We start from the raw sequence: 15,890 nt of genomic DNA on the forward strand, positions 1-15,890 counted from the left end.
GAAAGGAAGAAAGGGAAGGAGAGAAGGATGAAAGGAAGGAAGGAAGCAAGGGGGAGGGAGAAAGGATGGAAGAATGGAGGGAAGGAAAGAAGAAAGGAAGGAGAGAGATGATGTGAAGAAAGGAAGGAAAAATGCAAGGAAGGAAGGAGGCTGAGAAGAAGGAAGAAGAGACTAAGGAGACAAGGAAAGGAGGGAGAGAGGGAGGGACAGGGCAAAATATTGGTGATTTTTTTATGGCTGCCTGAAAACAGTTCAGAAATCCAATTCTCCTTTCAAGAGTCAGCTCCAACATGTCCTCCTCTTGCTCCAGTTTGCTTTACGGTCCTCTCTATGCTTCCCTTTACTTAAATGGAATATAGTTACCTCTTTCACAACTTAGGAGGTATTGTCCCTTTCTTTCTCCTCCAGCCTCTAATGAAGGGGAGCAGGATCAGAAAATCATAGGTTCTCAGTCACGGGGAGAGGAATCGACTAGGCAACAAAGCTAAATTCCCCAACTAGGTTGTGAGCTTCTTGAGACCCCAGAGCTAAAACTCTCACTGTCTGGGCACATAGGAGAGGCTTAGGAAAAATTGATTCATTGATGCAAGAAGTGGAAGTGGATGCCTATGCATCTTCAATCTCATCATTACAATTTCCATCAATCTTAAACCAAGCAACACAGGGCATGGGGGTGATGGAGATATTTCTAAATGATAGCAAAATAAAAAGACTAATCCCATATGTTTTAGATATGTTGATTTTGAGATGCCTATAAGAAATCCAGTTGGAAATGTCCAAAAGACAATTGGTGATGAAGGACTATAGCTCAAGAGAGAGTATGGTTGGATATATAAATATGAGAATCATTTATATGGAGATGATAATTGAACCTATGGCACTGATGAGATCAACAAATGAAGATATATAGTATACAGAAGTATATAGAGAGAAGAGAATCAGTCCCATAATATAACCTTAGGGGATGTCAATGGTTAGTGGGTATGACATAGAGCAAGATCCAGCAAAGGAGACTGAGAAGTGGTCACATAGGAAGAGAACTAGGAGAGGTAAGTGCTACAAAAATGTAAAGGTGATAGTATGCAGGAGGAAAAAGTAATCAACAGTATTAAATGACACAGAGGGGTAAAGAAGGATGAGCATTGAGAAAAAGGCATTAGAGCTGGCAAGCGATTTAATGGGTAACTCTGGAGAGGGCGAATTCAATTGAATAATGAGAAGCCATATTATGGAAGGTAAAAAGACAGTGAGAAGTAGAAACACTTAATGTAGACAGCTTTCTCCAGCTGTTTAGCCAAGAAAGGGAATAGAGACAAGACAAGAGCTAGCAGGAATGGCTGGAGAGAAGTGTGTTTGTAGGCAATAATAGAGGATCCGGTATATAGGGAGTTACTGAAGATTAGAGATAGGGTAGTAGTGATAGTAAAGACAATCTGCTGAAGATGAGAGGGGATGAGATTAAGGGTATACTGTCTACAGATGGTTTGGTCTTAGTGAGCAGAAGGGTCATCTCTTCATTTGATAAAAATGTGAAGGAAGGGGTAACTGGGAGAAGTCTGAGTGGATGTGAGATGAGGAAGAGGGGAGAAAAGGGAGCTCTCAATCAATAGATTCCATTTTTTTTTTCAGGGAAGCATAATGCAAGGCCCTCAGCAAAGAGTGGATGGGGATGGGGCAACAGGCGCCCTGGGAGACTTGAGTAGGGGGAGGAAGGTCTAGAACAGCTGTGGTGGAGAGTGGGATAGCAAGTTGATTAGGGAGGAGTAGAGTGATTTGATTGCTGCAGCAAGGGCCTAGTTGAGAAGAGATAACTTAACTTGGTAGTGGATTCAATCAGTATGGTTTTGTGATTTTAATCTAACTCCACTGGGCATCATATAGCTAGGACTGAAGGAGGCAAATGGTGGAAGCAATCCAGGGCTGGGGTTTGGTTAGGTGTCATCATTGATAGGACAAGAAGCAAGGGGTTAGAGAGTAGAGGATAGTGTAGAGTTGAGATGATTCATTAAGGGATCAGGATAGGGAAGAGAAGAGAGTGTAGCCAGTATGCAGGGGTGATGATCTGGGATCCATCTGCAATACTAACTCCAACTTAAACCATAACTCCAAACCCAGTCTTATCCCCAAACCAACTATGAAATCAGAACCCTAATTCCAACTTGAATCTTAACCCCAACCCTAACCCGACTTCTAACCCTAGTTCCAAAATCCCAATCCCAACTCTAGCTCTAACTAAAATTTTACCTTAATCCTAGTAGCAAACTCCCCATCCCCCACTATAATCTAACCCCAACCTTCTTTGACCTTCCTTGCTCCCAATTCCCCTAGGCTATGGCAAACAAACATCTTCCTACCTCCTCTCCCTGAGGAATTTGGGGAGAAAAGTATTGCTGGGAGACAAGATGGAAGACCAGTGAGGGACACTCCAGAGAATGCCTTGTACCTTCCAGAAGCCAAAGGTGATCCATTTTTTTTTGAGTTCATATGAACCCTGTAGGTCCCACTGGGCTGAATTGTTTTGAGAAAGAAGTATGGTTTTGAGCCAGATACTCACTAAATCAACCCCACTGTCCTCAGGGCCTACACAGGGACAGTAGTAGTCTTCATTGGTACTATTTCTCAGTTTCCTAAGCACTCCCCAGTCAATGAGCCTTCTCCATCCATGCTCCTAGCAACCGCTGTTACAGTTCAAGGTTGCCCAGCAACAGAAGCTATCTGTCAGGCACCTATATTTCTTGCATCCAAGGTACCAGCACCATGTACTGCTATCAGTTCCATGTAGACTCCATTGTTGGAGGGGGAGAAAGCTATAGAATCTTTTAGCTTAGGTTCAGACTTGGAGGGGGCAAGAAGATCTGTGAACATATGTGTGGGCTTGAGGAGAAGGGTGGAGGACCTTTCAGCACAGTCAGGCTTAGGGGAAAATTGTGAAGCAAATGTAAGCACAGGGTCAGGTTTGGGAGAGAATTCTGGAGGACCTGTTGCCACAGTGGTTCTTGAGTTTTTTAGATGTAGGACCCCTTTACACTCTTACAAATTATCAAGGAACCCCCCTCCCACAAAGAGCTTTTGTTTCTGTGAGTTATAGCTATCAATGTTTACCATAATAGAAATGAAAACATCTTAGAATTATTATGAAAACTATTTTGATCTCACGATCACATGACCCCTGAAAGGGTTGCAGGGACCCCTAGGGAAGCCCTGGACCATGCTTTGAGAATTGCTGGATAATATAAGACCTGGGGAAGAATGCTGAAGCAGCTGTTAACAAAGATTCAAGCTTAAGAGAGAGTTTGGAAGAATCTGTCCACACAAAGTCAGACTCAGAGGAGAATTGGGGAGGATCTGTTAGCAGAGATTTAGGCTTGCTAGAGAATGCCTAGGAGATCTGTCAGCATAGGGTCAGGCTTAGGAGGCAGAGATGCTGAAGGATTTGTTAGCACAGGCTTGGGAGCAAATTCTAAAAGCATGTGTTCTGTGAACCTCAGGAAGAAATGATTCTCCAGGCATTAAAGTGGAATATGAAAATCTTGGGCCAAGACCACAGAGCCACAGTCCTCCCTTAGTGCCAGGCTAGAGGTCAAGGCATCATCACTTGACTGGCAATGATGGATGCCCCAACTGTGGCAGGGCCACAGAACTTTAATGACTGCAATACTTTCCAAGATGTCCGGTCTTTATAGTTCTGTACCCATTCTTATTATGTGTTTGAGTATGGTTTTGCTACTTAGTATTTTGAAACTGAAAATGCTAGCCTTTCTCATGCTGAAGAATATAAATGGATCAGTATTTGAATATCCATAGGCATATACTTATTTATACATAGCTTTATTTATAAGGATATCCAGTTCTAAATACCCATTAGGTAGCTGATGGTGCAGGATTGGAGCTCAAGAGATACACAAAGGCTGGAAATATAGATCTGGGAGTCATCAGCATAAAGATGACAGATGATGGAAACTCTGAGAGTAGAGCAAGAGAAGAAAAGGTGGTTCATCATAGAGTCATTTTTCATTCTTTCTTTTAAATAATATTTTTCCCAATTACATATAAATGCAATTTTAACAGTCATTTTGTATATAACATTTTGAGTTCCAAATTTTCTCCCTCCTTCCCTACCTTCCCCCCTCGCTGAGATGGTAAGCAATGTGATAAAGGTTATGTATGTGCAATCATGTAAGACATATTTCCATAATAGTCATGTCGTAAAAGAAGAAACAGAACAAAAGGAAAAAACCATGAAAAAAATAAAGTGAAAATAGTATAGTTTGATCTGCATTCAGACTCCATAGTTCTTTCTCTGGATGTGGATAGCATTTTCCATCATGAGTCTTTTGGAATTGTCTCGGATCATTGTATTGCTGAGAAGAGCTAAGTCAACCATAGTTGATCATTGCACAACGTTGTTGATACTGTGTACAATGTTCTCCTGGTTCACATCACTTTGCATTCCAGGTTTTTCTGAAATCCTCCTGCTCATCATTTCTTATAGCACAATAGTATTCCATTACATTCAAATACCACAACTTGTTTAGCCATTCCCCAGTTGATGGGCATCCCCTCAATTTCCAATGATTTACCACCACAAAAAGAGTCAGCATAGAGTCTTGTTATACACTCAGAGTTAAGAGGTACATTAAGTAAAAGGGACTGAATAGGAACAGTCAGGTAGAAGAACCAAAGGAGAGCAAGTGTCAACATAACCCAGAGAGGAGAGAGTTTCTGGGAAGAGAGGCTGGTCAACAATGTTGAAGACTATGGAAAGGTCAGGAAGGATGAGGGTGGAGAAAAAAAACCCATCAGATTTGGCATTTAGGAGATCATTGGTAACTTTGGAGGGAGCCATTTCAGTTGAGTGATGAGGTCAGAAGTCAGAAAGCATATATTCCTATGTTATTATATTAATATTTTGAGTGTGAGAGATGCCTTAACCTCCCTAAAATCCCAGCATGGCACTCCATCTTTCATTAGCAAACTCACTCGAACCTTTAAAGGGAAATGGCCCATGTGCTTGGGCACCTGGGAACACCAACTCCTTGATGACCAGGCCATGGTACCAGCATGGGCACGTTGTGGTGACTAAGCACAGGCTAAAGCCCACAGGGGCATCCCAAACAGTTATAATTGACCCCCAGGGTCCTCTAAAAGCCAGGAGAAGGGCTTGTGTTGTTCTAGAGTGCCAGCCTTATATAGAACAAAACAAGAGTGAAGTTTTGGGGGCTTGTCAGGTTCTCCCCACTGGCCTCATTAAATCTCCTTTATTAATGCCCTGGTTCCAGGAATTAAAGAAGTATCAAAAACAGGGGGTAATTAAGCTGATGCAACCTGCAGAATAGTCTGTACTGATAACATGCCAACAAAGGTATGCTGAAGGGAAGGCAGGTTGGACTCCATTATCCAAGAGGGGATTAAGGGCTAATCCAGACAGGCTTCAGATGAGGAGGCCTCTGTGTGAAGTGGGAAGAGCCTTGGCCTCAGAGTCAGAAGGCCTGGGGTTTAACTCCTGCTCTAACACTGAATAGCAATGTGACCTTGGGTTGGTTACTTAACCTCTTTGTACCTCCATTCCTTCCCCTATAAAACTGGACCAATAATACATGTATTGTACATTTCCTAGGGTTGTTGTGAGGAAAAGTGCTTTTCAAGCCTTAAAGCATCATAGGAATGGGATGTTGTTATTATTATTATTATTATCAGTAGTAGTAGTAATAGTACTAGTACTACTAGTAGTAGTAGTAGTAATAGTACTAGTACTAGTAGTACTAGTAAGAACAGCTAGGTGGTACAGTGGGATAGAGTGCTGTGCCTGGAGTCAGGAGGGCATTTTCTTCAGTTCAAATCCAGCCTCAGACACTTACTAGCTCTGTGACCCCAGGCAAATCACTTAATCCTGTTTGTCTCAGTTTCCTCATCTGTAAAATGAGATGGAGAAGGAAACAGCAAACCACTCCAGTATCCTTGCCAAGAAAACCTCAAATAGGGTCACATAGAGTAAGACACAGCTGAAAATGACTAAAGAACAACAATACACAGCTAATAAGTGTCTGAGGTAGGATTGACATTTGGGTCTTCCTGACTCCAAGTCTAGCCCTCTATCCGTTAGTTCACCCAGTTGCCAGTTCCCCCTCTTGAATTAATTTGTATTTAGTTCCAGGGTGGAGAAGAGAGCTTGTGATTGGTCACAAGGGAGCAAGGGCCCTGGTCACCGTTCCAGGGTCAAGAGGAGCACTAGTACTTGTGGCTGCAAGGGAACAAGGACCTTTCTTGGGTAAAGACCAGCTTGCAACCCAGGAGAACAGTGACCACACCTCTCTCAGGTTAACGCTGCCTTGGAAGCACCGAAAACTTGCAGATCCCCAGAAGTAGCTCTGAAAACAACAGCACGAAAAAGCCTGAAGTTTGGCACGGTGCCTCCCCACCGCCAGGTGAGCAGAGCCCAACATTAACATAAAATTCAAAGTCAACAAATAGGCTGGAAAAACGACCATAGTAATCATAACTGTGAATGTGAATGGCATGAGCTCTGCTAACCCATGAAATGGAAGTGGATAGCAGAATGGATTAGAAACCAGAATCCAGCAATATATTGTGTAAAAAAGACATGAAACAGAAAGACACACACAGAGATAAAATGAAGGGCTGCAGAAAAATCTCTTATGCTTCAGCTGAAGTAACTAAAGCAGGAATAGCAATCACAGTCTTAGACAATGCAAAAGCAAAAATAGACCCAGTTAAAAGAGATAATCAGGGAAACTATATTTTGCTAAAAGTTACCATAGACAATGAAGTAATATAAAAAAATTTTTATAGCAAGTTTCTCTTTACAGCTTCATCTCTTAAATATATAGAAAACTGAGTCAAATTTATAAAAATAAGAGACATTTCCCAATTAATAAATGGTCAAAGGATAAGAACAGGCAATTTTCAGAAGAAATCAAAGCTATATATAGTCATATGAAAAAAAAATGCTCCAAATCATTGATTAGAAGAAGGCAAATTAAAACAACTTTAAGGTACCACCTCGCACTTATCAGAAATGATAAATGGTACAGGGGATGAAGGAAAATAGGTACATTAACAAACTGCTGGTGGAATAGTGAATCGGTCCAACCATTCTATAGAACAATCTGGAACGATGCCCAAAGGGCTATAAAACCGTGCATACCCTTTGACCCAGCAATATCACTACTAGGTCTGTGCCTCAAAGAGATAGAAGGAAAAGGATCTATACATATAAAAATATTTATAGTAGCTTTACGTGGTGGCAAAGAATTGGAAATTGAAGGGATGCCTGTCCACTGCGGAATGGCTGAACAAGTTGTAGCATATGATTGTAATGGAGTACTATTGTGTATGATTGTGATGGAGTACTATTGTGCTATAAGAAATGATGAGGGGGGTGGTCACAAAAAAAAGACAACACATGGCAAGACCTATATGAACTGATGCAAAGTGAAGTGAGAACTGGGAGATCACTGTGCGCAGTAACAGCAGTGTTACACAATGATCAACTGTGATGAATGACTTGACTACTCTGAACAATACAATGGTCCAAGACAATTCCAGATGACTTATGATGAAAAAATGCTACCCACCTCCAGAGAGAGGACTGGTGAACTCTGAGTACAAATTAAAGTGTAGTTTTCTCTCTTTCTCTTTTTTTTTGTGATATGGAAATATGCTTTGCATGACTTCACATGTGTAATTGATATATTGTTTGCCTTCTCAGTGGGTGGGGGAAGATGGGAGGAAGGGAGAGAATTGGGAATTCAAGTTAAAAAGAAAAGAATGTTAAAAATAAATAAGTAATAACATTTTAAAACGCACCAAAAAATAAAAATAAAAGCAGAGTAGGAGAAAAGAAAAAGAAAGGGCAAACCGGTGCAGGTCAGAAATGGAACAGGTCAAAGTTTCTGTGCCAATCATTGTGACTGGACCTACGAGTATCCTTTGCACTTCCAACCTGGGCAAGATAGAGAGACCCAGTCTTTAAAAAAGAAGAAAATAAAACACTTCAACCCCTCATGGTTACACCTAGAGCCCAGAAGGGAAAAATAGTAGCCAGACTCTGGGGACCTGAACTGTTAGTGTGAATGGGTGTTGAGAGATTGACCCCAGGGTCTGTGTTATGCCAACCTCTTAGGGGTGCAGGAAAACTCTTGTAAACTTAACATGGTATAAAAAGGTGAAATGCTGAATTATTATCACTACTAATAAGTGAAATTAATTCAACTCACCAAGAAAGGATTTAATTAGAAAAATAGATGATTTATAGTGATAATAGGACCCATTCCTACTAAAGCTTTATATTTTACAAAATTCTCCACAACAAGCTAGAGTTAGGTATCACAAATAATGTTATTCCTATTTTATGGATGAGGAAACTGAGGTTCAAAGAGAAATGACTTTCCCAGGCTTTCCTAGCAGTTAAGTGTTGAAGTCACACTCCAGCTCATAACCTCTAGTTCCAAATTCAGTTCCCTTTCTACAATGACATAAATGAATGTAGAGAAGTAGAAAAACTATATGCTATATAACAGTGCTAACCATGTTACCTTGTGGTCACTTATTTTCTCTAAGCCTCAAGTTTCCCTTCTGTAAAATGAGGAGGTTACATCAGACTGCTTAAGATGACAGAAAAGGAAAATGACAAGTGCTGGATGGGATGTGAAAAAATAGTTACACTAATGGTGGAATTGGTGGAGCTGTGAACTGGTCCAACTACTCTGGAAAACAATTGGAACTATACCCAAAGACTGAATAATACTATTACTAGGGCTATACTCCAAGGAGAGTAAATAAAAAGGAAAAGGACCTAGTACAAAAATATTTATAGCAATTTTTTTTGTGTGTGTGATGGCAAATAATTGGAAACTGAGGGGATGCCCCTCAATTAGGGAATGACTGAACAAGCTGTGGTATTTGAATGGTATGGAATAGTATCATGCTATAAGAAATGATCAAGGTTGTGTTTGAGACAAACCTAGGAAGACTCATATGAATTGATGCAAAGTGAAGTGAACAGGACCAGGAACATAAGCAATACACAGCAATAGTAATATTGTAAAGATAATCAATTGCGAAAGACTTGGTAATTCTGATGAATACAATGATCATTCACAATTCTAAAGGACTTAGTATTCACCTCCAGAGAGAGAACTGATGGTCTGAGAGTACAGATGAAAGCATTTTTTTTCCCTTTATTTTTCTTGTGTTATTTGATGGCAAAGAACTGGAAATTAAGGGGAAACCTATCCATTGGGGAATGGCTGAACAAGTTGTAGCATATGATTGTAATGGAGTACTATTGTATATGATTGTGATGGAGTACTATTGTGCTATAAGAAATGATGAGGGGGGTGGTCACAAAAAAAACAACACATGGCAAGACCTATATGAACTGATGCAAAGTGAAGTGAGAACTGGGAGATCACTGTGCGCAGTAACAGCAGTGTTACACAATGATCAACTGTGATGAATAACTTGACTAGTCTGAACAATACAATGGTCCAAGACAATTCCAGACGACGTATGATGAAAAAATGCTATCCACCTCCAGAGAGAGAACTGGTGAACTCTGAGTACAATTTAAAGTGTAGTTTTCTCTCTTTCTCTTTTTTTTGTGATATAGAAATATGCTTTGCATGACTTCACATGTGTAATTGATATATTGTTTGCCTTCTCAGTGGGTGGGGGAGAGATGGGAGGAAGGGAGAGAATTTGGAACTCAAGTTAAAAAGAAAAGAATTTTAAAAACAAATAAATAATAAAAATAAAAAAAATAAAAGCAGAGTATCTGGGGGGGAAAAAGAAAAGGAAAACCTGTGCAGGTTAGAAATGGGGCAGGTCAAAGTTTCTGTGCCAATCAGTGGGGCTAGACTTATGAGTATCCTGCTAATGGTTTAGAGCATTTTTTTCATATGACTATAGATAGCTTTGATTTCTTCTGAAAACTGCCTGTTCTTATCTTTAGAACATTTATTAATTGGGGAATGGCTCTTATTTATATAAATTTGACTCAGTTCCCTATATATTTGAGACATGAGGCTGTAAAGAGAACATTGCTGTAAATTTTTTTGATATTACTTCATGTCTTTGGTACCTTTGGTACCTTGGTGAGTTGGAGGAGGAAGGGTCAAGTCGGGTGGGGGAGGGATATGGCCAATGCATAAATATGTTTTGCATGACTTCATATGTATAATGAGTATTGTATTTCTTGCCTTCTGAATGGGTGGGAAGGGGGAGAGGAAAAGAATTTGGAAATGAAAATAAAAATAAAATAAAAATAAAAGTTTCTAACACACAAATGAGAGGGGCTGGATTACATCATCTCTAATGTCTAGTGGCCTGCAAACTCAGTATGAGTCAACAGTATGATATGGCAACCAAGAAAAGAGAAGGCAGTCTTGGGCTCCATTAAGAGAGGCTGCTGAGTTTCTAGGGATAAAGAAGTGACAATCTGGCTGTGTTTTGCCTTGGTCAGGCCCCATCTATAGCATTATGTTTAATGCTGGCCACCAGAGATTATGAAGAGCTCTGCTAAGCTGGAGAGTGTTGAGATACTCAAGACAGTGAAGGACCTTGAGAATCAGCTGAAGGAACAGGGGGTGTTTAGCTTGGGAAAGAGAAGACATGGGGAAAATATAATTATTTTCAAATATCTGAAGATCTGCCATGGGAAAGAAGGATGAGACCTCTTCTGTTTGGCTTTAGAGGACAGGACCAGGAGCAATAATGGGTGAAGGTTACAAAGAGGCAAAATTAGGTTTGATGCCAACAACCAAAGCTATCCCAAAGTGGAATGGGCTGCCTCAGGAGATATTGGACTCTCTCTCACTGGAGGTTGTCAGGTAGAGGCTGGATGAATACTTACGGGTATATATAGTGGGAAATCCTTTGGGGTAAATGGTGTGGATCGGATGGCTGCTCAGACTCTCAACACTCAAATTCATTTCTGTCATTCCTTCTGGCTCTGACATTGTCTCAAGCTAACATTTAACCTTCTGTGAGAAGACCTTCCTGACCCCTTTCACATTAGTAACTTACCTCTGTTGATTATCTCCAATTTATCTTGTCTGTAGCTTGTTTGCACATAGTTATTTGCATGTTGTCTCTCCGTTAGATTGTAAGCTTCTTAAGATCAGGGATCATCTTTTATCTTTCTTTGTATCCCCAATACTTAGCACAGTTCCTAGCACACAGTAGATGGTTTTAAAATGCTTATTGATTGACTGATTGACATTCTGTGTTCTGCGATGAATGAGGGAATGTTCATCAAAAACAAGCATCCAAATGCAAGACCATAGGCAATGCTTGTATCATCAGGAGAGGCTAGGCATAGTGCTCAGTGTAGAAATGGATGGCAGCAAGAAGATTTTGGGAAGACTAATACTTCAAAACAAAATGGTTTCAACTTGAGTGGTGTGGGCAGCCCTGTTTTTACCACCTATAGTGATTTAAGAATGAACATGGGACTTCCTCTCCTTCACTGCTAAATATTCTCATTGTCTCCACTTCTGTACCACTATTCTCTTCCCAAGTCCACCTGTAATCTGGCTTTAGATCTCTATTGAAACTCTCTCTCTGAGGTCACCAATGACCTAAACACATACTCTTTTCAAAGACCTCATTCCCCTTGACCTTTCTGTAGCATTTGACACTGTTTGCCAGCACCTCCAACTGGATACTCTTTCCTGGGCCTCTATGCCTTCCAGAACATCACATTCCAAACCCTCTGGTTCTTTACAGTGGAAGCTGCCGAATCTTGTGTGATCTTGATTGTGGCTCCACAGTATTTGCATTTTTTTTCTTTCTGACTGCTTGCAATATTTTCTCCTTGACCTGGGAGCTCTGGAATTTAGCTATAATGTTCCTAGGAGTTTTTATTTTGGGATCTCTAAGTAGCCTTTCCTGATTCATTATCCTCCTGTCTGCTAAGAGTGGGTCTTTCCCAAGGATCTATCCTTGGCACTCTTCTCTTTCATTCACTCTCAGAACTTGAAATATCATCACTATGAAATTAATTCCAAAATCTATTATCTCCAGACACCGAGCTACATAGCCTTTCATTTCTAAATGCTTCCTGGACACCTCTACCTGGATGTCCCCAAGTAACTGAAATTCAACGTGCTCTAAAATGAACTTCTCTTCCTCCTGAAACCAGCTTCTCCACTTCACTTCCTGATTTCTGTTGGATGCCACCACCACCCTCCCCGCCACCAAGGCTTGAAACCTCCAAGTCATCTCTTGTTCTTCCTTCTTTCTCATCCCCACAGCTCATCAGTTACTGAGTCCTGGTGATTTAATCTCCACAAAATCTCTAATATCAGACCCCTTCCTATATGTGGCCACCCCCCCAACTCTTCTATCTAATTGATTCTCATCAATTCTCACCTGGATAACTCCAACAGCCTTCTAGTTGTCTTCCTGCCTCATCTCTTCCCCTCTCCAGTCCATCCTCTATCCAGCTGCCATGATTTTCCTAAAATATAGACCTGTCCATGTCATGCCCCTACTCAACAAATTCCAGGGGCTCTCTATCACCTCTAGGATTAAAGAAAAATTCTGTTAAGCATTTAGAGATCTTCCCAGAATGGCCCCATACAACCTCTGCAGCCTTAATACACATTGCTCTCCTCTACCTGCCCCTAGGGGGCAATTAAATGGTACAGTGGATAGAATACAGCACTGCCTTGGAGTCAGGAAGACCTGAGTTCAAATCCATCTAACTGTGTGACGCTGGGCAAGTCACTTAACCTCTTCTTGCCTCAGTTTTCTCAACAGCAAAATGGAGATGATAACTGCAGGATTGTTGTAAGGATCAAATGGAATATTTGTAAAATGCTTAGCATAGGACCTGGCCACATAGTAGGTACTTAATAAATGCTGGTTTCCTTCCTCCCTCCCTCCCTCCCTTCCTCCCTCCCTCCTTTCCTCCCTCCCTTCCTTCCTCCCTCCCTTCCTTCCTCCCTCCCTTCCTTCCTTCCCTCCTTCCTCCCTCCCTTCCTTCCTTCCCTCCTTCCTCCCTCCCTCCTTTCCTTCCTTCCTTCCTCCCTCCTTCCCTCCCTCCCTTCCTTCCTTTCTTCCTTCACAGCTCTACTGGTCTATGTGCCGCTCCTGTTACACAAATACTGCTTCATGTTTTCTTCAAGAATCCACAGCAGAGCCACCTTCTTCATGAAGCCAAAAGTGATTCGCCAGGCAGCTAGGCCACTCCCTACCCAAATTGCTTTATATTCATTTTCCCCCTATATTTCCATATATACTTGTAGGATGTGTGTTGCCTCTCCCATCAGAATAGAGGGTCCTTGAGAAAAGGAATTTTCTTTGTGTGTCTTTGTATCCCCAGGGCTCAGCCAAGTGCTTTACACAAAAGAACCACTTAATGACTGATGGGTCCCCATAGCTTTTGTCCAGATCTCTTTGTCCCCCTCGCATTCTGCTTCCCATTGTGCATATTTGTGTGCAGCAGCTCATCTCCCCTGGCTGATTGCAGCCTCCTTAAAGACTTGTATTGTGTCTGTCTTATCTTAGGATCATTGGTTCCTAGCACCATATTTTGCATATAACAAAACAAACACTAAATTGCTGTTGAATTGAATTGGAAAATCCTTTCCCCCTCCTTAGACCTCAAGTGTCTCATTTATGAAAGGAAGAGGCTAGACTAAAATGTCTCTAAGCCGGAATCCAGAACAGGGGTTCTTAACCTTTTTGTGTGTTAGGGACCCCTTTGGCAGTGTCTGGTGAAGCCTATGATCCCTTCTCAGAGCATATTTTTAAATTCATAAAATGTAATACACAGGATTACAAAGAAAACCTATTATGCTGAAATACAATTGCCAACATTAAAAAACAAAAACAAAAACAAATCAAAAACAAGTTCACTGACCCAGATTAAGAATTCCTGATCTAGAGGATGGTTCAAAATGTAACCTGATATAAAAAACTTTTACCCTTGTCCTGGCCAATGGGTCTTGATCTCAACCCTCCCCCTTCATAACACCATAACAACTCCAAGTTTCTGACATCGTAGAGGCTCTGGGGCTGGAGTTGGGTCCTCCCAAAAAACCTGAGCAGTAGTTTGGGCCCAGGCCTAACCTAGCTTGATGTGTTAATGAATTAAAGTGAGAAATGTAGAATTCCAGTAAAATATAAGTTTTGGGGGGCAAGGAATAGATTTCAATTTTTGCTTGGTAGCCCCAGGACCTAGGGATTAAGTTGGAATGATCACTGGCTGGGATGGAGAGAGCCTAGGTAGGCTCTGCTGCCAGTTCTCAAAGGTGCTATGATTTGGAGGAAGTCCCTTCCCCTCTCAAGAATTCTTTCTTGGGGGCATCTAGATGGTGCAGTGCATAGAGCACTGGCCCTGAATTCAGGAGAACATGAGTTCAAATGTGGCCTCAGACTTACCAGATGTGTGACCCTGGGCAAGTCACTTCACCCCAGTGCCTTGCCAAAAAAAAAAGAATTCTCCCCTCCCCCCCACCCCACATCTATAGTGACACATCTAGGCTACATGATCTCTAAAACCCTTCCAGTTCTAAAGCCTGTGATTTCTAGATCCTCCTAGAATCCAGGCAGCCCTGGGCTTCTCTCACAGAGCTTCATCCCTCCCTGGGCCTGAAGAGGAAGGCCAAGGTGAAGATGGCCTGCTTTAACGCAGTCCAGTCCATGGCCAACACTATCTCCCTCTCTAAGCCCAGCTCTGCCTTCTGTCCTCTGCTGGAGGAGGAACCAGATGGGTCCATTGACCTGGGTAAATCCAGGCTCCTTATTTCCAAGGTCTTTTCGGTCTAGAGGTGGACATGGGGGAATGGAGAGAGCCTTGAACCTTCCCTCTTCATTGTGCCAGCCCCCTTAGGAAGAAAGGTAGGAGGGATAAGGTTGGGATGAGTGGTCTAGGAGGGACCACAGACCGTCAGAGCCAGACATTGCTTGGAGATTACCCAACCTCCTCCTTTGACATATATGGACACTGAGGACCAGAGAAGGGAAGGATCTTGTCCAAGGTTACACAGAGAGTGGGTGAGGCGAGACGTGAACCAAGGCCTTCAAGGCCCATCCAGGTTCCCCCTTCCCTTCCTTTTCTTCCCTTTCAGAAGCCCCAGGGTTCTTGTTCAATTCACCAGTCTCAACCCTCAGAAACCTGGATACAGCCTCATAGATGTCTCTTGGCTGCCGCCCAATGGCCACTGCAAGAATTTCATGCCAGGTCATGGAGTTGAGGGTGGGAATGATTTCTAATATTACTCAGACAGTGTCCGGGAGTATAGACTGGAAAGGGGAGAGACTACAGCAGAGGTTCTTTGTTGGGGTCCAAATATTTCAAGTGATCCATGAAGTCAGGTGAGAAATAATTACATCTTTATTTCAGTATAATTGGTTTCTTTTATCTTCCTGTGTATTTTTTTTTTTAATTTAAAAACATTATTCTGGGAAGGGGTCCATAGGTATCACTAGACTGAAAAAGGGATCCATCACACAGAGATTAAGAACCCCTGGACTAGAGGCAGGGAGACCCCTTGAGAAGCTATCTAGTTAAGAAGTGATAAAGGTAGTGGCAATATGAGTGGGGAAGTATGTAAGAAATATTTCAGAAGTACAAACAAAAAGACTTGGTGCCTGATTTGATGACTGAAGTGAAAGAGAGGACAGTCAAAGGTGATACTGAGATTTCAAGCCTGCTCGACCAGTAGTATGGTAGTAACTTGAATAGAAACAGAGGGATTTGAAGTAGTAACAAATTTAGAGGAAAGATGTTTTGAGGTGTCAGGAGGACATCTAGATAGATGAGCCCAGTAGACAATTAGAAATAGAGAATTGGGGCCCTGGGGACAGGTTGGGGATGGAGGCAGAGGTTTTGGAGTTCCCTGCATAGAATTGACGGTTAA

The sequence above is a fragment of the Vombatus ursinus genome, unplaced genomic scaffold (genome assembly GCF_900497805.2).
Source record: "Vombatus ursinus unplaced genomic scaffold, bare-nosed wombat genome assembly UNPS02014820.1, whole genome shotgun sequence".
Lineage (NCBI taxonomy): Eukaryota > Metazoa > Chordata > Mammalia > Diprotodontia > Vombatidae > Vombatus > Vombatus ursinus.